The sequence below is a fragment of the Plecotus auritus genome (assembly GCF_963455305.1).
Source record: "Plecotus auritus genome assembly, chromosome: 2".
Lineage (NCBI taxonomy): Eukaryota > Metazoa > Chordata > Mammalia > Chiroptera > Vespertilionidae > Plecotus > Plecotus auritus.
In genome coordinates, this window is record NC_137771.1 from 184,843,036 (window position 1) to 184,866,086 (window position 23,051).

Sequence of the window (23,051 nt, forward strand, 5' to 3'; positions counted from 1 at the left end):
GAGTTGCCAGTTCGATTCCACATCAAGGCACATGCCCGCAACCAGGGAGGCGTGAAGAGGCTGCCAATGGATGTTTTGCTCTCATATTGATGTTTTTCTCTCTTTCTCTCCATTCCTCTCTCTAAATATCAAATTTTAAAAAATGGCTACTGACTTTTCTGCCTGCTCCTCCTTCCCCCCCACCCCCTCCCCGCAGCACTACTCCAGCTGCACCTGATTATCTCCAAGCTTTGGGCTCCTACTAAGCCAGCTCCGCTGCCCTCTCCTTCTAGCCGCCATCAGGATCATCTACTGGCACATTATAAGCCATAATAAGATGTTCTCAGCCATCTACAAGATCCAGGAGATGATAGTTAGGCTGTGCTTGGAGGTAGAGGGGAAGATCAGTAGGACAGAGGGTAACATCAATGACTTATTAGTAGAAAGGCCTCCGCTGAAGGTGGAAGGTGAAGGTACCGAAAGCACAGTCATCTCTGGTGTTGATATTGTCACTTGCAGGAAATGAGCTTCACACAAAAAAAGCCTAGAAGAAGTACATCAAAGATGACATGAAATCAATCAAAGGGAAACTTGAAAAACAGAGACAAGAAAGAGTAAAACCTTTTATGACAGGGGCTGCAGGACAAATCAAGCACATCCTTGCTAATTTTAAAAACTGCCCCGTCTGTATTGGTGAAAACATGAATCCAGATGGCATGGTTGCTCTGCTGGACTTCCATGTGGATGGTGTGACCCCATATAGCGTTCTCTTTAAGGATGGTTTAGAAATGGAAAAATGTTAACAAATTTGGCAATTTGGATCTATCATCTGTTATCATAACTGGCTGCTGCTTTTCATCCACACACCAGAACTAGGACAAAAGGGACTGATGTTATCTTGAGCTCTTCATTTATTTTGACTTTGATTTATTGAAGCAGAGGCATTGTTTTTTAAGAAAAAAAAAAAAACATGTCATGTAGGTTGTCTAAAAATAAATGCATTTAAACTTAAAAAAAAAAAAAAAAAGGATAGCTACTGAGTTTGCCAACAGAATCTGCCATAGAATTTTACATCTTGGCCATGTGATGGCATTCCAGGGATAAATCACAGAAGTCTGTCCTGGTCAATGCACTTTTACACATGCTGTTTCCTGGAATTGGGACCCCCCCCCATCCCATTCCTATCCCTCTCATATTTGCCTAACAAAGCCTTCAGTGTATTCTGGAACTATACTTTTAAAAGCAATTTGGCAACATATTTCAAGGGCCATAAAAGTGTTCATAAATTTTGACCCAGTATTTCCACTTCAGAGAATTTATTTGTTTCAAAGAAATAACCAAAAAGGGGGGAAAAAACGCACTACATGTTCAAAGATGGTCATTACAGCTTTAGAAATAAGACACAACCAAAACAATCTAACAATACAGGGAATGGGGAATTAAATCATAGTATACTCACTGGATGGCATATTGCATAGCCATTAAAAGTGATCATTATAAATTTCACTCTTTGATGTAAAAAGGGGCTGTGATATAATGTTATATTAAAAATCAAGTCATATGATTAAATGCATTAGTTGGACTGCATACTTGTCTTACTCTGTTCGGGCTGCCATAACAACATACCGTAGACTAGGTGGCTGAAACAACAAAAATATTTCTCACAATTCTGGAGACTGAAAGTCTAAGACAAGGTGCCAACAGGGTCTGTGCCTGTGTCTCTCCTTGGGTTGCAGACAGCCAACTCCCCACTATGTTCTCACAAGGCCTTTCTGAGGTGTGTGCATCCAGAAAGGAGTGGAAGCTCTGCTGTCTCTTCCTCTTCTTATTTTTTTAAAAATATATTTTATTAATTTTTTTAAAAATATATTTTATTGATTTTTTACAGAGAGGAAGAGAGAGTTAGAAACATCGATGAGAGAGAAACATCAAGCAGCTGCCTCCTGCACACCCTCTACCGGGGATGTGCCTGAAACCAAGGTATATGCCCTTGACCGGAATCGAACCTGGGACCCTTGAGTCCACAGGCCGATGCTCTATCCACTGAGCCAAACCGATTAGGGCTCTTCCTCTTCTTATAAGAGCATTAATCCCACCAAGAGCACTCCACCCTCATGACTTTATCTACACCTAATTATCTCCCAAAGGCTCCATTCCCCAAATACCATCCCATTCGGGTTTGGGCTTCAACATGAATTTTGGTGGAACACAATTCAGTCCATAGCAATACTTAAATGTCCTTGTGGACAAAGCCTTAAAGGGAATTCATAAAAGTCACTGGCATAGGTTGATGGGATTAGGGGTGACTTTTTTTCCTCTGTGTTATTCAACATTTCTATAATGATGTTATGTAGTTTTCAACATAATTGGGGGTTGGAGAGGGTTTAGAATAAAAATGATCCATCTTTCAAGCCTCAGCTCTAATGCCACCCTCTCTAGGAAATCTTCCTCAATTTTTCCAATCACACCTTTTCTGAAGTTCTTATTTTACTGGACCATGTGTTCTTCTGGGACCAAAGCCATGAACAATTCTCCTTTGTTCCTAACCTATGATAGACCAAGGGCACAAGAACCCAAGTCAAGAAGCCAAGCTAGGATTCTAGTGGGGTGAGGTAGTAAAGAGTGGGGTGCGTGTGCAGTCAAAAAACAGGTATGGCCCCCAGCCAGTTTGGCTCAGTGGATAGCAGGTCAGCCTCCTGGACTGAAGGGTCATGGGTTCAATTCAGGTCAAGGGCATGTACCTCGGTTGCAGGCTCGATCCCTGGCCCTGGTTGGGACGTATGTGTGAGAGAACCAATCAATGTGTCTCTCTCACATCCATGTTTTTCTCTGTCTCTCCCCCTGCCTTGTATAAAAATCAATGGAAAAAGATCCTTGGGTGAAGATTAGAAAAAAAAACAAAAACAAAAACCCCACAGGTATGGGATCTAAGCAATAAATCAAGGGCACCATCAGGTGCAGGGCTTAAAAACTAAGGGCATAAATTGCTGAGCATTGAGTTAGAGCTGGTTTTTCTAGTTATTTTAAATTTATTATTTTATTTATTTATTATTATTATAAGTAATGCATGTATACATGTATTACTCATGCAAAAAAAATTAAATAGTTCAAATAAAGACCACTTTGACTCCTACACAATCCCACTCCTCTCCCCAGGGATGGTCATTTTAGTATGTACCCTTCCAGAATATTCTTCCTCATGCAATAGTTTCAAAGTGTGCGCCCGTGTTTATGTAAATAGAGCCAGATTGTTCTGTGACTTGCTTCTCTCTCATAACAAGACCTTTTTGCTTCAGGATGCAAAGGTCTCCCTCATTTGTTTGGACCTCAGAAAACCATTTCTAATGTGGATATTTAAAAATATATTTAACCCTTTCTCTATCAATGAGCATTTGGGTTGTTTCTAATTGCTCAGGGTTCTGCCACTTCCACCACGGCCCCTGGGACCAGGCCTATTTGTGCACTTGGAGCACTTCTCCAGACAGAGCCGTGGAACTGCTGTGAAGGGTTTGGGCATTTTACATGTTCACAGGCGCTGCCAGATCACGCTCTACAAACACCATGACGAATTCCATACTTACCAACAGTGAAAAAGGTATTGGTGGCCTTAGTGTTGTCTGACTTGCATTTCTTTGGTGATGAGTGAGACTGAGCCTGTTGTCATACATTTATTGGCCATCTGTAGTTCCTCTAGGGTGAACTGTCTGTTCTGAACTGTCACTCGTTTTTTCTTTTGGGTGGTTTGTCTTTTACTTACTATTTGTAGAAATTCATTATATAATCCTGAATATTAATCCTGTTCAATTGTGTATGTTGCAAATATGTTCTTTCAATCTGTCACTTGTCTTTTAACATTATTTATGGTGTTTTTTGTCATGCAGCAGTTTTAGATTTGGACATAATCCAATTTAGCAATTTTTCTCTTTATGGTTTTTGTGTTTTATGTCTTGCTAAAGAAAGCCTTTCCTACCCCAGGGTTATATACAAATTCTCCTATATTTTCTTTTAATAGTTTTATAGTTTTGTTGTTTTACACTTAGCTCTCTAGTCCATCTAGAATTTATTTAGTGAATGGTGTAAAGCACGAATCAGATTTATGTTTTTTTTTCACACGAATAGCCAATTATCTCCACAATATTTATCGATAAGTTCATTCTTTCCCTACTGCTTTTAAATGCTACTTTATCCTATACTGAACTCCTCTTCATAAGAACCCTTTTAAACTCTCTGTCTTGTAACATCGATGCCTATGTCTTATCCCATGCCAGCACACCACCATTTCAATTAGCACAGCTTGGTGATGTTTAGTTATCTGATGGGGCAAGTCCTCCCACATTGCACTTCTTTTTCAAATATTTCTTGACTATTCCAACACAGTTATTCTCCCAGATTGGTTTTAGAACTGGTTTGTTAAATTTCACAAACACACACACATACAAATCCTGTTGCAATTTGACAGCCATTGTGTTGAATTTATAGAATTCTTTGGACAGAACTGATGTCTTCACAAGTGCTCTCTCTGTTTATGTTGGGCTTCTCTTAAGTCTCAGCTCTGATGCTGAGGCCAACTCCACTGCTTACAAGCTCTGTGATCTGGAGATGGCGGGGGGAGGCAGGGGGGCCTCAGCCTCTGAGCCCTGGCTCTGTCATCTTTGACACAGGAATACTATTTCCTGTCCCAGGGCTGATGGGGGGGACAAATGACCTCAGTGTGTGAACGCACTAGATGGTGAGCTCCCAGAGGGCAGGCCTCTGCCTCCTTTAGCTCTGTGACCCAGGTCAGTGAGTTCTTTGAAGTCCTGAGGCAGAAGAGGAGAACACAATGTTTTCATTTAGGTACATTCAGGAGGTGTAGGATGTGGGGTTGGCAGGGAGAGAGAGGCAAAGAACTAACATGTCTACCACTGTGTTAGGTACTTTGCATATATTGCCTCATTCGTCCTCAGAACAAGCCTGTGAGGCAGATACCAGCATCCTCTTTCTAGCTGAGAAAAATGAGACTCAGACAGTGACCTGTCTGGACGCAGATGGAAGGCTCTAATAAACTGCACCCTGCACCCTCTGTCCTGCCTAGTCTGGGAGCCGATGGGGGCCTCTCCTGGTCACAAAGTCAGAGCTGCTAGATGATCCGATGCTCTCATTTAAGGCAAATGAGCCTAGAGTAGACTTACCCCCAAGATACCCACATGAGCATTCAGTACTTAGCACAGTGTTGAGCACATATTAGGAGCTTGTTGAATTAGATCAGGACAAAGTCCAAATATAATGTGAATGCTACAGAGTACAGTAACTGCTAGACAAGTTCAGAGGAAGAAAAAGGCTCTGTGGACTAGGGAAATCAGGGAAGGCTTCCAGATGGAGGTGAGATTGGAACTCAGCCCCAAGAGATGGAGAGGTTTTAGACAAACATAAGAGAGCAGAGCATTCCAGAATCAGAGTTGGTATTGCCAAGCAGGTGAGCCCAACTGGCTGGACAGGCAGTGAGTGTGAACAGAGAAAGGCATTTCTCAATGACCGAGGGCTTGGCTGGGCAGCATCTCCAGGCTGAAGCAAGACTGAAAGGCTGGTGGGTCATGAAGTTGTTATCTTCTAGGCCCATCAAGCTACCCACAGTGTCTTTCTTTCTTTCTTTCTTTCTTTCTTTTTTTTTTTTTATTCCTCATCCGAGGACATTTTCTCCATTGCTCTCTAGAGAAAGTAGAAGGGAAGGAGGGAGGAAGGGAGAAGAAAACATTGATGTGAGAGAGACACATCGATTGGCTGCCTCTTGCAGGAGCCCTGACTGGAGCCAGGGATCAACCTGCAAACCTAGGTACATGCCCTTGACCAGGACTCGAACCCGAGACCTTTCCGTGCACAGCCAACTCTCCAACGACTGAGCCTCACTGGCCATGGCTACACACAGTATCTTAAAGTTAAGCCTCACTTTCCATATACAGATCTCACAACCAGTTGTCATAGCATCAAAACACACAAACCAGCATGGGAAGTCAGCCAGGAGGGGCAGGAAGGGGCTGCTTTCCTCATGCCCTTTGCCTTCCCACACTGCATCCTGACTTATCTCTTCACTCTGACTTTGTCTCCCCACTCCATATACACACATGCATTATTGTGTATATGTGTGGGCACCTGGGCATGAGCTGTGTGCCCTTGGGTGAGTGCCTCAGCCTCTCTGAACTCAAGATATATAGTTTCCAAGTAGGCACATGTTCTGGTCATAGGTACCTCTGGCTCCCATCAGAGATAGGAACAGCTTCACAGCATGGCCACTGTTAACACCTTCATACATCCTAAGAGAAAAAGAGAAAAGGAACAACACAGTTTATGCCAGGTGCTTTATATACAGATTAGGAGGTTGAGTTTGGGGGTTTAAAAACCAAAGCACAGCCTAGCCAGCATGGCTCAGTGGTTGAGCATCGACCTATGAACCAGGAGGTCACGGTTTGATTCCTGGTCGGAGCACTTGCCCGGGTTGCGGGCTCGATCTCCAATGTGGGATGTGCAGGAGGCAGCCAATCAGTGATTCTCTCTCATCACTGATGTTTCTCTCTCTCTCCCTCTCCCTTCCTCTCATAAAAATATATTTAATAAAAAATAAAATAAAATAAAAACCAAAGCACATTAGTTCAGGTCCTCCAAGAAGCCACTCCCCATGATGGGATTAGATATGCAAGATATTTATTTGAAGAACAATCTCTAAAGGAAAAACGGAAGTGAGCCAGAGGAGGTGTGCAACTGGCAGACCATGATGTGGCTCTGACCCCTGTGAGGGAGTAAGGGGAGGTAGGAGGGTTAGATGGGCAGAGTCTCAGACTGCAGCATAGTCCTAAGGAGGTTTTGACCAAGCCAATGGGAAGGCCTTGAGCTAAAGTTGTCCCCAGAGGAGTGTTCATTGGGGAGCATCCCATGGGAAATGTGGCCTTGGCACCAAAGCACAGAAGCTGGGGCCCTTGGTCAATCTCACACCTACGTAGGAGAGCTGAGTGGCACCTTGTCATGGCTGCCACTCAAAGCAATGTGGCACTACCACCTGCTTGATCCTGACATTATTTAAGCCCAAGGGAGTCTAGGTGTTGAGGTGTGAAGATGATGCATTTGGCCAAACCTCACTGTGGGGCTCCTCAGCTTACCAACTATGTAATCAGGCCCGGGCTTTTTACTAATCTAACTTGCCATTTTTCTACAACATGCAGTAACAATACACCTTTTTTGTGGGTTGCTACGAAGATAATCTCTTCAGCTCTAATGGAAGAAACTAGATGGAATTGACTGACTGACGTCTGGGTCAGAGGCCAAAGGAAGGGGTGCTTTCCTTCTTCCTAGGGGAGGTTTGAGAGGTTGAAGACTGAAAAACAAGGATAGAAAGGAGAGACTGCCTGAGGCCCACTCCTGGTAGATGTGGCATGCTTACTTGAAAAGAAAAATACAGATTCTCCTGTACCATCTGGATAGTAAATGCTTCACAATTTCATAAAATATATATAAGTTCTATAATTACTTCAAAGTAAAAAGTTTATTCACAAAATTTTGCATTTAAGAATGCCTTCAGCTGCAAATATCAGAAAATCCAACTACTTGTGTTTTAAGCAGTAATGTCATTGAATTGCCTCACATAACCAGAAGTTAAAAGGTAGGGGGCTCTGGGGTTTGTTTAGTTTCTTAGTAATGCCAGGGTGCTAGATCCATGTCTCTGTACTTCTCTCGGTCTTTGCTCACTGTCACAAGATGGGATGCCTCAGCTCCAAACATCACACCTTCACACAATACTGTCCCAAACAAGAGACAAGGGGAATGTAGAAAAGGGGGCATTTACCTCTCATTTCTTCTTTTCTGGGGGAAAAGCCTTCCCCAGAAGCCTCCTGAAGCCTAATCCCTTGTGTCTCATTGGCAGGAATTAGACTGCTCTTCCACCAATCAGTGGCAAAGGTATCTCTGGGCACATGGCTGCTTAAACAAGGTCAACGCCTACTAGCAAAGAAGACCGCAGGGAATGACTCTTGAGTAAGCAACAAGAATGTCTTCCATAGGATAAAATTCTGAAAACAGAGTGAATCTTTTTATCTTCTGAGCATCGCTAAGAGGTTACACAAGTACATAAACACATACAATATAAAATGGGAACAATGAAAAATAATATACAAGACACAGAGGTCAGACTAAGAAAGGAATTCATTCAATCAATGAAGGGCAGGGTTTCAGGGGTGACTAGAATAGTGGACACAGTCCATTACAGTGGAGCTGACAGACTCTTTGTCCTGGAGGAGGGAACAGGTCAGTGAAACCCTCACAAAATCTATGTCTAAACAGAGTGCTGCCAGATGAGGAGGAGTTCACCAGGCAAACTGGGTTGGAAATGAGCAGGCTCAGCGCACGAAAAGCTATGTTTGTACAGGAAGGGCTCAGGGAGTCCCTACTGTCATAGCCATGAGAAAGGGAAGGGACGAGTTCCCAAGCCTCCTCTCAGGGACACAAGGGCACAGGTTGGCCAGGTTGGATAGAGAGAGTCTTCACGGAAGAGGCAATTTTACAGATGACAACAAATGACCCTGGGAGCATTGGGATCCCCAGGGGAAGCACAGAAAGAGGCCTTGGCAGGGCCATCTGGATGTGATCTATCCAGACCAGTGGAGGGTTGGGAAGATCATGGGCCTGCATGGAGCAAGGCAACTTAGCTGGCCCTACATGGCCAGTCCCAGATGTCCCTTTCTGCCTCTGCATATCCTGTTCTGCTTGGAATACCCTTCTACACCCGTCTTCCTGGCAAACACCTTCCTAACTCTAAAGGCCCTGCTCAAACATGGCTTTCTTGGAGAAACCTCTCTCAGCCCAGAGGCAGCGCACATCACACACACTGCACTGTCTTCACACCTTGCGAGCACCACCTTCTAGATAACTGACCTGATTTCAGGTCTGTATACCTTACTAGCCGGGGCGCTCCTTCAGGCCATTACTAGCCTGACTCTCAGGAGGCTGCAGCTAAGAGGGCCCAAGACAAACATAGAGGTTCAAAAGGGAAGAAGGAAGTCCAGGAATAAACAAATGGGTCTGTGAATGAGAGACCCCCTCTATGGTAACCAAGCACTCCTGGTAAGTGTTCCCTTCCACACTCCAATGTGGGCACCAGTGACCAGATCCAGGTACTAGAACCCTCCCTGTGTGGTACCCGGTGTGTACTCTGGGAAGGGTGCTGACTAAGTTTGATGCCCATATACTACAGGTGTTGGAGAAGGGAAGAGCATATTGAGAAAGGTGCCCAGCACCCGAGAAAAAGGAAAAAAAGCAGGAACTCAAACAAGATTCAAAAATTGGCCCTTTCTAAAAGTTTTCCACACAAAGCGTTGGGAACCAAAATGGGAAACACAAATACTGAGTTTAAGAACCGAGGCCCTCTCTAAGGAGAATTGGACATGTCCACACAAGGCAACAAAATCAGGAGAAGAGAATGAAGCTATCCTGATGCATAAAGCAGCTCAAAGGGACCTGGAGATTACTTGTTAGTTATGCAGAAAGCTTCCCAGGGAACTACAATGATAATGGCTGTGCCAAAGAAAGTGGAAATCAGGCCAGGATACGAAGGAGGGGTACGTACAAAAAAATAACAAAAGGCCGTGGAGATCAAATCAGGAGAGTCGTTTAGAAAAAGAAATGAGATATAACTTGCACAAGGCGGCAAAGAATGAGAAAAACATTTTGTAACTCTAACAGGCCAAAGAAAGGGGATCAGGAGATTGCTGGCTCATTTTGAGTTGGGGAGAGAAAGCCTATAAAGCAATGACACTAAAAACACAGAGGCTTTTAATTTTTTTCTTAGTCTAAAAGGGTCATCTGTGATCTGAAACTGAAAGAGGCACCATATGGGATCATGAGAAGGCGGGAAGCCAAGAGGGAATGAGGAAAGAACTTGTGTATTCACATCCACAGACCCTGATGACTTACATGCTTAGGTACTTAAGGAATTGGCCCAAGGTGCAGTCAGATCACTAGCTCTCACTCCAAGGGGATTAATGGAGAACTGGTGAGGGGCCTGGAGACCAGAAGGAGACTCAGGCAGCTTGTCCATGCCTCTCTTTAAACCCGGGGAAAAGCAGATGCCTCTGGAAATGCCAGACCCATCAGGAGAGCTGCTCTAATAGAAAACTATTGGGACACGTCGTCAAAAAATCAATCTACAAACACTGGGTCATAAGGAATTAGGTAATAACCATCACTGCTTTCCAAAGAACACATTCTGTCAGAGTAATCCAATTTCCTTCCAGGACAGAATGATGGGCCTGGTAAATCAGGAATGGCAAGAGACACATAATCTTCCTTAACTTGAAGAGCAAGGCATTTAACTTCATCTTCCATGAGAAGTCTTGAAAGAAAAATGGGAGAAACAGGGTCTTTATTTGGCCTTTCTGGGATTGAGCAAATGAAAAGATGTTGAAGGGCTAACCCAAATAGCAGTTCTTTATGTTCTATGTCATGTGGATGGATGAAAATGGATAGAGTAGGGGTGAGTGGGGTAACTGTGCTGATGATGGCAGGAGACAGAGGGTTAGGGAAGATGAGAGGGTAGTAGTGGTGTTGGTGATAATGATGGAGATGGCAGTGGTGGTGGTGGAGATGGTACTGGTAATAAAGGTAGTGATATTAGTGGAGGTAGCAATGATGGTGATAGAGATGGACGCAATGGTGTGGTAGAAGTGTTAATGGTAAAAGATGTAGTGATGGCTGTTAAGATGGACATCATGGTTGAAATGGAGATGGAAATGCTAATAGTGGTCGTTAAAGTGGAGATGATAGTGATGAGCATGATGGAGATATTGACAGTGGTGGGTGTTGAGATGGGGGTGGTTATGGTAATGGAGATGGAAGTAGTGGTTGTGGTAGAGATGGAGGTAGATATTGGTGGAGAAGGAAACAGTGATAATGGTAGAGCTTAATGTGGTGGTTGTGAGAGAGATGGTGGTAACAATAGTGGTGGAAATGCAAACAATGACAGTAATAGAAATGAAAATGGTGACAGTGATTGTGGTCATGGTAGCAACAACCAAACCTAGACTAGACATGGTAAATCTGGCTTCACAGTCTTTGTTCTGGGGCATCAATGATAGACACACTAACCTGTTCTTTCCACATCTTTGCTGAGAGAAGGAGGCCCAAGACTCCAGGCATTTGGGACCCAGCCTCATTCTGACTTCCTTTCCAGTATCCTGTTGAGCCCCTGTCTGCCCAGAAAGGATGCATCAGCTGCCGACCTCAAGAGGCCTGTGTGATGGAGGAGTTCCTCCAGCCCAAAGGGGTGGGCATAGCCTGAGAAGAAGAAGTTTCAAGTGGAGACAGGCTGTCTGTGCCCAAGACTGGAATCTACAGCCCCTGTTAGCTGATGAGTACAGCCCCTGTTAGCTGATGGATATTGTGCAGGTTGGCTGTGAAGAGGCCTCTTGTGATTCTTGCCTTCCTACCTCTTGCCAGCCTGAGTTCTATTATTGCAGCTCAAGGACAAGGGGCTGGGAGGGTGGACTACCGACCTCCATCCACCTTGGTTTTCACCAGAATATGGCTGTTTTGTTGAATGGAAGTAAAATTTAAATGCCCCCAGGTCCATGGGCCAGTGCACCTTAGGAGCCCTGTGGATGGATGAAGAGATGGGTTGCTGGGGTCTGTGGTTGGCTTCATGGAATGTGTGGTGGAAAAGGAGCTTACCAACTTGGGCTGGACTCCCTGAAAACATTCTTGAGGCTGGAAACTCAGCTCCAGTTGATCAATGATTCTCTCTCATCATTGATGTTTTTTTTTCTCTCTCTCTCTTCCTCTCTTAAATATATACATATGCATGGAAATAGGAGAAAATGGCATGTTGCAGAACAATATATATAGTTTGATCTCATTTTGGAGAAGAAAACAAAACAAAAAAAAAGCCATCCTTTCTCTCTCCTCTCAGCTGGGCGGAGGCTTCCTGCTAAGTTCAGGCTGGCTCAGGGCAGGCTGCATTGGGTTGAAAGCCCAGCCCCTTCCTTCCAGCCAAATGGGTCAGTGCCACACCTGGGGAAGGAAGCACTGCTGAGGCCCTAGGGTCAAGACTCATACCCAGCAGAGCACAATGGAAGTGGCCTCCATTCTGAGGCAGATAGGCCTGGCTTCAAATTGTGCCTTCATCTGCTACCAGCCTTGGGCCAGGTTCCTCGTCACTCTGAGCCTCCATTTCCCCATCTATAAAATGGGATTAATAACACCTATCAAACTGTGTGGTGGGAATTAAATGAGACAATGTATAGAACACTTCAGTAAGTGCCAGCTATCTCCTGATTGTTTTTTGTTTGTTTATTTGTTTTATTGATTTTAGAGAAGAGGGAGAGAGAGAAAGAAACATCAATGAAGAGAGAGATTCATTGATTGGCCGCCTCCTTCATGACCCCCATTGGATATTAAGCCCACAACCTGGGCATGTGCCCTGATTAGAATCGAATCGTGACTTCCTGGTTCGTATGTCCATGCTCAACCACTGAGCCACTAAGCCAGGCCTCAAAGGTTTCTTTTACTTTGCTTTCAAATTCCTATAATCAACCTCAACGGCATCTCTGCTCATCAGCCCCTCCTTCCTCCCTACTCTAATCCTGCTGTGGTCTCCATGGTGGGTTCTCCCCAGGTCCACTCTTATTCCTCCCTCAGTGGCTACACTGAGGCCTCCTCCAACACCGAGTTAAGTTCTGGAAGGCCAATGAAGAGTGCCTCCTCCATCAAAATATCCTCGCTCCCTCCTTACCCACCACACCAAAGTGTCTCCCATCCCTTCCCACCTGTGCCCAATTCCCACCCTGAGCCTCAGCCTTCTTCAGGACATGACCCCATCAGTTATCTCCCCTTTCTCTCCATAGAATCTTCAACTCATCCCTCCCCCGAGACCCAACCTATGATTAAACTCAGGTGAGTACCCCCTAAAACACCCACTTCCCTACCCTGCTCCCCACCCCATCTCCCATCTTCATTTGCCACCCAGCTGCCTCCTCCTGCCGCTGCTCCTACCATCCATCAATCCAGGAACCTTGGTTCAGCCTCCTTCCCTGGCCCCCTCACGGTCACCTCTGGTCACCAGTGGAGACAGTCAGCCACAGGCCCATGGAAACAGCTCCTCGAATGGCCGAAGCCACCTCTAATGCTTCTGCCGGGACACACACCTCCTGACACTTCCTGCAATCGGTCTCCAATTCATCTTCAGGGCTGACTTCCATCTCTTTGCTGACATAGTGACTGAGCTTGGAAAGAAACTTGACCCATGTTCTCTCTTTCGGAGGAGGAAACTCAAGCCCAATAAAGTCCCCAGGTAACTTCCCCCCGAGACCACACAGGGGGTGAGCCGTGGAGCCCGGCTGTCTTTTATCAGGGAATCAAGTACTTCCGGAAGTTTCCGGCTCTCCGGAACTTCTTCCCTTCTATTCGACACCCTAAAAAAAAAAAAAAAAAAAAAAAAAAAGCCCAGCCAGGTGCATATTAGCATAAAAACGTCCCTAATTAGTCCGCGTTTCCGCCTGGGTGGGTCTGACCCCGCAGCCTGGGTCCCAGGCTCAGGCCCCAGCACCCCCACCCCATCATTCCCGCACCCCTCCTCCTCCTGCCTGGGGTCTCCGAGCACCTGCCCCGGAGGGGGCCGGAAGCCTCCGCGGAGGCTGGGCTCTACCCCACCCTGGGGCGGCCCCGCCCGGACGCCCACCTCCGGCCCTTCGCCAGCGGCTGCCCAGCGCACGCGGCGCGCGCCTCCCGGGCGTGGGAGGGTTTGATTGACCTTGGCAAGAGGCAGCAGAGCCCTCAAAGGGCTCGGCCCCTCGCGGCCGCCCGGCGCCGGGCTCCAGTTTCTGCTGCCACCATCTCGGTTTCTCGCCCCGCCAGGGCCCGGGGGAGGGGTGCTGGGAGGAGCCCAGTCCGACCCCCGGCTGCAGCGCTCGGCTGCGGGAGACGCGATCTGATGAGAATGTCTTCCTGCAAATTAAGCCTTCGCTGGGCTCCCCATCCGGTGCCGGCAGCTAGCCGGGCGCGCACAGTCCTGGGGGGCGGCGAAGGGTGCGGGCGCAGCTGCAGCCAGGGCTCGGCACCCCACCCTTCATCCCCGCCCCCTCCCGCCTGCACCGAGAGTCGGCCGGCTCGGGATCCAAGGATGGTGCCCACCCACCGCTGGCTCCCATGAAGAGGGCCAGCTGTGCCCCTCCTCCGCCCCACTCGGACTGCGGAAGGGGATCCGACAGCGCCTCCCTTTTGTACCCTTTATCTTCGGGGAGACAACCTCCTAGACCCCAGAGGCGAGACCCCTGGGTTCCAGCCCCAGTTCTGCCCTGAGATAGCTGTGCTACTTGGACCATTGCCTCTCCGTTTCCCCGGGTGTAAAATAGGGGCAATAGTACCCTTTTCGTGTGGTTCTCAGGAGGATTCACGATCATGTGTCTGAAGCACTCGCCAGCAGTGCCCAGTGCACGGTGAGCCGAGGGTCCTACCCAGCGTCAACCGAAGGGCTTCAGGAACTCTCTGACCTCCCAACCCCCACTGCTTGCCAAGGTTATCTACCTGAGTTTTTCTGTGAAAGTCAGTGAAAGAATTTTTTAGTGAGAGGAACAGATAGAATTTTGGAACACGGTTCTATCCTAGAAAAAAAATAGACTCCAAGATTTTCTCCAGGAAAACAAAAAGCAAATGCCCTAATGAAAGAACTTCACCTTCCACTGACTGTGGTCTTATCCTAGTAGGCAATAGCTATTATTATTCCCATTTTATAGATGAGGAAACAGAGGCTCAAATGTCTCCCCCAGGATTACAGAATTGTTTTTTTAAAAAGAGAGTTCTAAGTTGAAACCACCTCTTCTCATTCCAAATCCTGTGCTCTTCTTTGCTTTTCTACACTGCCTTTGGACATGACTATGTTATGCTATTTATAGTTTCTGCACTTATCACTTTTTATTCTTAGTATTGGTGATTTTTTTAAAAAGATTCCAGCCTGTCTTAAACTGTGCTGAAGGAAGTCAAAGAAGAAAGTGTGTGTCCGCACATCTGGGTTCAAAATACCTAGCCCGGTGTTGGGGTGGGCAGAGTGGCAGGGAAGGTGAGATTCCAGGGGCTGGGATGTCAGGGCATCCAGGGAAGCCCTGGGGTTCCCTTCTGGCTCTAACCAGGAACAGTCGGTGCCTTAAACAGGGCTCTCCCACACTTTTCATACTGTGGATGGGCACAGTCAGCAAGCGCTCAGCCCCCACCCTGCCCAGTTCTGCCTTGGGACTCTAGGCCTGCTCCCCTTGGGGGTATCTGCCTGGCAGCCAGGGCAGGGCTCACCTTGGGAGGACAGACAGAGAGGCATTCAAAGGTTGAGACAGGGAGAGACAAAGGTGGGGAGGAAGCGCTAGAATGAGAGGGAGAGACAGGAACCCGGAGCACGAACAAGGGAGCTATTCAGAGTGAGAAAGAGAGGGGAGGCCGATGGGGAGAGAGAAAAAAGGCAGAGAAAGAGGGTAGAAAAGACAGACAGACAGGAAGGGGATGGTGAGCAAGAGAAAGAGCGGAGGAGGAAAGAGAGTGGAGTGAGATAGATGAGCAGGAGAGACGAAGGAGAGAATGGAGAGACATGGGAGAAAAGAAAGGGGGGAGAGGGAGAGGCAACAAAAAAAGTGCAGGGAGAGGAGAAAGGAAGAAGAGGAGAAGGGAGGGGAGGAGTGGGAGAGCCCAGAGGACCGGGGGCGGCAGCGAGCTGGGAAAGGGAGAGAGTGTGCGCGACGCGGAGGGCCGCGGGAGGGACCGTGTGCTGAGCCCTTTCTTTCTCTCCTTTGGGGTGGGCGGCGGATCTCCGCCGAGATAACCCAGCCAAGCCCCCTGCTCCGCGTCCCAGCGAGGGGCCGCAGCTGTATAAATACCGGGGCTGGGGAGCGGGGCTGCTGCCTCGGGGTCAGCGACACCGGAGAAGGCTTTGCTGTCATTAGCTAATTGAGCCCCAGATGTTAAGAAAAGGTTACGTCCTCCTCCGGAGAGTTTTTCTTTTTAAACACTTTACACAGATTCCCCGGCCAAAATGGCCGGGAGGCACCGGGCCCGGCACCCACCCCGGATCCCGGCCCGCCCCTCTCGGCCCCCGCCCCAGGGCCCCAGCCCTAGGGGCTCCCCGAAGCCGCCAGCCGCAGCCGTTGCCCCTGTAATCCAAGTGGCCTGCCCGGAGGCGCGGCGGCCAGGAGCGGCGGGGACCACCGGCGGCGGAGCCAGCCCCCAGCCCGGGCCGCCGACTGGGAGGTCAGCCCGGAGGGAGGCGGCGAGGAATGGGGGACCCCGGGGAGAGGGGCTCTCGGGCTCTTAATCCCCCTGAAGGTTACAGATCAAAGACGCTCGTTCGGAGGCCGAGGCGGTGCGGGTGAGGCGGGGGCGGGGGCTGGCTCGGGCCTCAGCTTTCCCCTGCTCTGCGGGCTGGGCTCCCTGGCCAAGGACCCCAGGCTGCCAGCCCCGGGGAAGGGGGCTCCGACTGGGCTGCGGGTGAGGACCGCAAGCCCGCGGGAAAGTCGGCCAAGCGCCCCCACAGGGCCTTCCTGGAACTGCCCCCGCCCTGGTGATTGAGGGAAGGGTGTTTGTCCCCACCCCACCCCCCAGCCCCCCAGAGAACAAAACTAGAAAGCCAGGCACTTGACATATATTTTTTCATTTAATCTTCACAGCAGTCTAATGGTTTTTTAATTGTTATTATTATTAGTTCATAAATGAGGAAACAGACTTTCCCCAGGACACCCACCACTAGAAAGTGGCAGGGCTAGACTTCCACAGGGCTCAAGGTCACAGCCCATCCTTTCCACTCACTGCTCTCTGCCAGCCCCTCTACCGTTCCCTCTTCTCTGCTATCCTCTTCCTCTATTCCTCCTGGGCTCCTTCAGCCCCACAAGAATGAGCCACCCGCCTGTGGCCCTGGCAAGTGGGGTGGGGGTGGGGGAAAACATGGTGCCAAGGGTGCGGCCAATGTGGCAACAGCTACGGGCTAAATGTGAAGGATGGGGCTGGGCAAGCATGTGCCTGGGTTGAATCTGAGCTGAAAGAATGTTCATGTTGCCCCTGCCCCAGAGGTGGGGCTCGCTGCTCAGAATAGAACCAAGCAAGTCAGAGCTGGAAGGGGCCTTCAAGATGATCTGATTCAACCCTCTTGTTTGACAGATGCAGCGCAGCTGAGTGCTAGAGAGGTGATGGGTCCTACCCAAGATCACACAGCTAGGTGGCACCAAGAGCAGGAATGAGGGCCCAGGCCTTCACTGAGTGCCTACTAGGTGCCCTGCACTAGAAAAGCTCTGTCCACGTGATTTTATTTAACCCTTCAGCAAACACTTCAAGTGGATTAGCACCTCCATTCTAGAGATGAGGAAACTGAGGCTTGGAGAAGCTAAGTGTACCCAGATCTCCCAGCTAGAAAGTGGTAGAGCTGGTTTTGAACCCAGATCTTTCTCACAACTTCCCTCTCTACATCTCCAGAATATTAACTAAGTGAAGATTGAGGGATGGAGAGAGAGTGTCATGCATTCAACAGATCTAGAGACACAGGGGAAGGGGACACAGGCTGGAAAAAAAACCCATCCTGCAACTGTAGATAGGTCTTCCATGGCTTCTCTGAAGTGGCCCAAATATGGATGTTCTTCCTAAAGTCCCTTCTGAGAGTGTCAGCGGGAGGAGGGGGAAAAAGTTGGCTGCTGGCCCTTCTAGGTTGTAAGGCTATAGAGATACAAGAGAGGCCTTGAGCCACAAGATCCCTCTGATTTCCTACCTGGGGAAGGCTGCCGTTCCGCTCCAGACCAGTGAAGGGGCCCTACAGCTTCGTTGCCCCATCCCAGAGCTGCTCATGCTGTCCCACCCCAGCTCCATAGACAGGCTCCAAAAGCTCATCCTCATACCTCTCCTGCTCCCCAGCCTTCTGGTCCTGCCCTACCTCTTCTTAGCCCCCCATTGACTCCATTTCATTCATTCATTCATCCATAAATACATGCCACAAAAATTTGTCAAGTACCTACTACGCATCAGGAGGAAGGCAGCATTAACCATATAGTAAATAAGTTATCATTAATTGTAAAAAGATTAAAATTATAAATAAATAATGTAAATAAATTAAATTTGCAAAAAATAATGTAAATACATTTATAATTACAAATTGGTGTTATGAAGAAAAGTACCAAGTGATTGAGAAGTTATGACAATAAGTTTATATGTATGGGATGATTATTGAAGCAATAGAGGCTATAAATTGTTATCCTATATAATAAAAGACTAATATGCAAATTGTGCCCTCGACCAGGAGTTTGACCAGGGGGTGGAGCCAGCTGGCCAACCTCCCGTGTCCCCTACCCCCAGCTGGTCCCATCAGCCGGATCAGGGAGGGCCGACTGGACCCCACCCATGCACAAATTCGTGCACTGGGCCTCTAGTTACTAATAATTACCCAAACAGGAGGGCTGAGAGCAACCTCTCATTTGCAATCATGCTCACACACCACCTGCAGTTCTAGAGTGGGTCTCCAGTCCTCCCCCAACCATGACTGCCCAGTCTGTCCTGGAGGGCCCAACTGACATGGTTGGGAGCCAGGTGATTAGATGGTGGCCCCAATGCAAACAGTGCCCTCCACTACCCAGTTCAAGATTGGGGGTGAGGGGGATGGCAATCCAGAGGTGGTGAGAAGGCTGAGAGAGAGGGTAGCCCAGGTAGGGTAAGGGCACATGATTGAGACAGAGCATTGGGAGGTGGGTGGGCTGGGGCTGGTGGAGGGGCAATGGGCCTAGCTATGGGTGTTGAGCCTCTGGCATTGCTCCAGGGAGAAATCCCTCCCTGTTCTGCCTTCTGATCAGATCCTCGCGCCTACACACATGCATTCTCACTGACTTTAGGGAAGGGATGGACCAGCCTGTGAAAAGTATAGCAGAGCTGGACAGGCCCTGCCTTGAGGTCAGACAGCATTGGGCTCACATCCCACTGCAGTCCCTTCCTAACTATGCAAACTCAGGCAGGGCCCCTGGTTTCCCTGAGCCTCCTGCCCCCTCTCTGTTCCCTGAGAGAACAGAAGCTGTCCCCATGTATGGCTGAGAGGATTTGATGAGCTCATGTGTGGAAAGCACCAAATATAGTACCTGGCCCATGGTTCACCATTCATAAATGATGGCCGTCACTCTGATTATATAACACAATAATTACTATATAATTGTAATAAAAGAAACCTTACCTATGCCCTCTGGGCTCCCACCTGGTTCCCTGAGCCTCTCTGGAAGTTCACTCCCACGGTCGACCTCTTGTGAGAAGGAGATTTATTGGTCTGAAAATTGTCTCAGCAATGCCAGAACCTCTTGAGATCAAGGCAGGACACACAGTAGGTGCTCAACATGGATTTGGGAAGTTGGGGAGCGGTGGGGAGGGAGGGTCTGGGAGACCCCCACATACTGCTGGGGATATGCACAGTGCCTCCTGGCTTTGAACCCCAGGCTCTCTGAGCACAAAGCTGGTTGTCCCACCATACTGGGTAGGGCCTGGCCCAGCTCTACACTCTTCACAGGCTGGAGAGTGCAGTTGGAAAGGTCTGGCTAGTTGAGCCTTCCCAGCCAGCTGGGCAGCCACCAAGGCAGGTTCAGCCATTGCAGGGCACAGAGCACACCTGGAACCCATTAGGCTGGGCCCGGAGCTTGTTCCCTCTCAGTCTAAGTAGAGTGGAGGGTTTGTTTTGACTGTTTTAAATTGTGCAGATTTTAGGACCTGAAAATTGGAAGCCCCCAATACCCAAATGAGCAAAAAGACCAAGAGCAGAGGGTTGAGGCAGCAGGAAGAGTCCAGTCTTCATGGAGCCCATGCTGTGGGCATGATGCTCACACGTGCCTTTACAGTCCCAGTCACCATGCAAGGTAAAAATTAGAGTCCCTGACTTCCAGGTGAGGAAGGGCAGTGACTTGCCCAAGGTCACTGGGCTAGTAAGTAGCAGGTCTGGATTCCATACCAGGTTTGTCTGACACTTAGGCCAAGTGGAGGTCTTTCCTGGGACCACCAAGACTGCAGGGGGTGGGGCGATGGGCCACTGTCTCGAACATGAGGCACACAGCTGCAGTTGCTCAGACCCTCACCCCAACCAGGGGACAGGAGTCTGAACCTCTGCACTTGGCTCCTTCTCCCAAGTTGCCAGCTCCTGACCTCAATTGCCCCAGGCAGTTGTGCCCCCCGGGTCAGGGTCAGGTTGACCTTGGCGGAAGGGAGAGTCTGTGGGCCCTGGGCTGCTGCCAAGGCCTCATGAAATGAAAGGGAACCTTGTCCCATCCCACACAGGGCCCATTCTCTGAGCACTCTCCTGCCAGCCCAGCCCCCACGGACCAAGACCTGATCCCTCTGTGCCAGCTATTCATAGACTCATGGAAGAGCATCTGTTGCCAGGGGCAGGGCCTTTCCAAGTCCCCCAAACCCAGCCCGTAAAGTTTACAGTTATGGAAACTGAGGCTCAAGGGACGGAGGGACTCCCTCAAGGAGTTAATGGTAGAGCAAAGACTCAAACCCCGTCCCTTGCTTTCCAGGCCTGAGCCTATTCGCTGGGATCTTGGGCCTCACCCTAAATAGCCACCTATAGCTGCTCCCTGACCCCCCTTCACTCTCACAGAGAGACCAGCTATAAATGCTTGTAGGATTATCCATTTCTAATTCTTCAATCATCTCAGCTACCCAACCAAGAGGAGAGGGGGCTGCCTTGTGAGGTGATGAGCGCCCCGTCCCTGGGAGTGGTCAAACAAAGGCTAGATGCCCACTTGTCTTGGAGGCTCCAGCTTGGGAACATCTGTGAGAAATGGTCTCTCTAGGCATTCCCAGCTGACCTGGCTGGACTCCTCTCAGCCCCAGGGCAACCCAAGTGAAGATAAGCCTCACAAGAGCAGGGGGCCCAGGGGGCCAAGGGCCACCACAGATGCCTGTACTGGCCACACCCTTGAGGGGCTAGTAGTGGAGGAGACACATTTATAAAGGCACTACTTGGGAATCTGTCAGCCATCCCTCTCCTCCGGGGTCCTCATGCTTCCTTCACCCTGGGAAGCCCATGCCTCTGACAACAGTGGATCTGGTCCCCACAAGAGCCACCCAGAAGAGTCCAGCCCCTCTTAGGTCTCGTATTCCCTTGCCCCTTGCATCTTGGGGCTCAGACTCTTATATCTGCCTCAAGGTACCAAGTTGTGTTTATTTTCTTAAAAAATAATCTTTCCTTTGCAACTTTCCTAATAATCTTTCCTATTTCTCAGAAAAATAGCTTGGGCCAACCCATCTTCTGCCTAAGCTCGCCTCCCCACTCACAGGCTCATCTCTTTCTTTGGGTCTCAGGAAACCCCTAGAGTGTGTATGTGGGTGGTGAGGGAGTGGGGCAGCTTTGGCTTAGACCACTCCAGATCCTTATTCTTGAGTCTGAACAGACCCACTGGGCCGGGCCACACTGAGAACACAGCTTGGAGGGAATAGGAGGGGGTGGGTGTGATCCCTCTTGAAACCTCTAGCTGGGGTTCCCTTTCCTGGCAGGTCTTGCTTTCCTTCAGGACTGCCTTTCAGCATTCTCTCAGAGGCACAGAATATGCCTCAAAAGTTGGCCCCTCCTGCTGGTTGAAATACCTGGGCCATGGCAGGAGAGGTGAGTGGGAGGAGGAGAAGCACAGACATCTCAAGAGTCCTTGCAAATACTGAGGGGGTGATTTGTAAGGGTTTCTATGTTGCCAGTTTGAGAGCTGGAGCTACTTGATTATTATTAACTAGTGGCCTGGTGCATGAAATTCGTGCACGGCAGGGGGGGTGTCCCTCAGCCCGGCCTGCACCCTCTCCAATCTGGGACCCCTCAGGGGATGTCTCACTGCCAGTTTAGGCCCGATCCCTCTCGCAATCCAGGACCGCTGGCTCCTAACGGCTCACCTGCCTGCCTGCCTGATCGCCCCTAACCACTCTGCCTGCTGGCCTTCTCGCCCCCAACTGTCCCCCCTTGCCGGCCTGATCACCCCCAATTGCGCCCCCCACCGGCCTGCTCACCCTCAACTGCCCCCCCACCAGCCTGATCACCCCCAACTGCCCCCCCCCCACCGACCTGCTCACCCTCAACTGCCCCCCACCAGCCTGATCACCCCCAACTGCCCCCTCACCAGCCTGCTTGCCCCCAACTGCCCTCCCCTCCTGGCCTGATCACCCCTAACCGCCTCTGCCTTGGCCCCACCACCATGGCTTGTCTGGAAGGATGTCCGGAAGGTCTCCTGGTATAATTAGCATATTACCCTTTTATTAGTATAGATACTTGCATGTTAAAGGAAAGAGGTGATCCTTGGAAGGCTGAGAAACTTGCAAACACCCAAGAGGTGGACACAAAATAACCATGACCTTTGACTGATATTCTGCCACACCCGGCCCTTTACATACATTGTCTCACTCACACATACAATGTCTCACTCACTGGCATCACAGCAATGCCAGGGAGGCATTATTAGACCCATTGGACAGAGGCAGAAACTGTGGACAGAGGCAGAAACTGAGGCTCTGAGAGGTTATGTGACCCACCCAAGGTCACCGTTATGAATCAGCCTAGACCAGCCTTGGGCAAACTACGGCCCATGGGCCGGATCTGGCTGTTCTATCCGGTTCTCTTGCTCTCCCCTCCGCTCCTTTACTTTGAATTTATATTAGTTCACACAAACACTCCATCCATGCTTTTGTTCCGGCCCTCCGGTCCAGTTTAAGAACCCATTGTGGCCCTCGAGTCAAAAAGTTTGCCCACCCCTGGCCTAGACTCATAACTGCTGTCCTGTCAGCTCCAGAGCAATATTCTTTCCTCTTGCAAGCACTGAAAGGGCAGTAGTGGAGTGTCGGAAGATGCCAGAGTGGGGCTCTATCCACCCTGCACCCTCATACATCTGGGGAGACTGAGGCCTGGAGAGGTGAAACAACTTGTCTGAAGTCACACAGCTCTTCAGGAGTTGAACCAGGGCAGATTTCAAGGCAATAAAAATGTTCTGAATTGCTGACCTGTGGGTCACCCCCCTTCCTCCTCCCCATCAATCTGTCACACACACTCTGGTTCAGCTTCCGTAGTTGTGAAGTTTGCTATGCACACACCT

At 49.1% G+C, this 23,051-nt stretch overlaps 1 long non-coding RNA gene and 1 pseudogene across 2 annotated transcripts; one reads left to right on the top strand and one right to left on the bottom strand.

Annotated features, from left to right (window-relative positions):
- The first annotated feature begins 307 nt into the window (after positions 1-307).
- LOC308241398 (translationally-controlled tumor protein-like) lies at positions 308-782 on the top strand (annotated as a pseudogene). The gene has a single exon. The product of its transcript is annotated as a translationally-controlled tumor protein-like (transcript).
- A 4,546-nt stretch (positions 783-5,328) lies between these two features.
- On the bottom strand, positions 5,329-13,389 carry LOC308243039. Its single transcript, XR_013960041.1, has 3 exons — positions 13,140-13,389; positions 6,205-6,269; positions 5,329-5,667 (listed from the first exon to the last, which is right to left on the bottom strand). It is a non-coding gene; the product is annotated as an uncharacterized lncRNA (long non-coding RNA).
- Between the last annotated feature and the right edge of the window lie 9,662 nt (positions 13,390-23,051).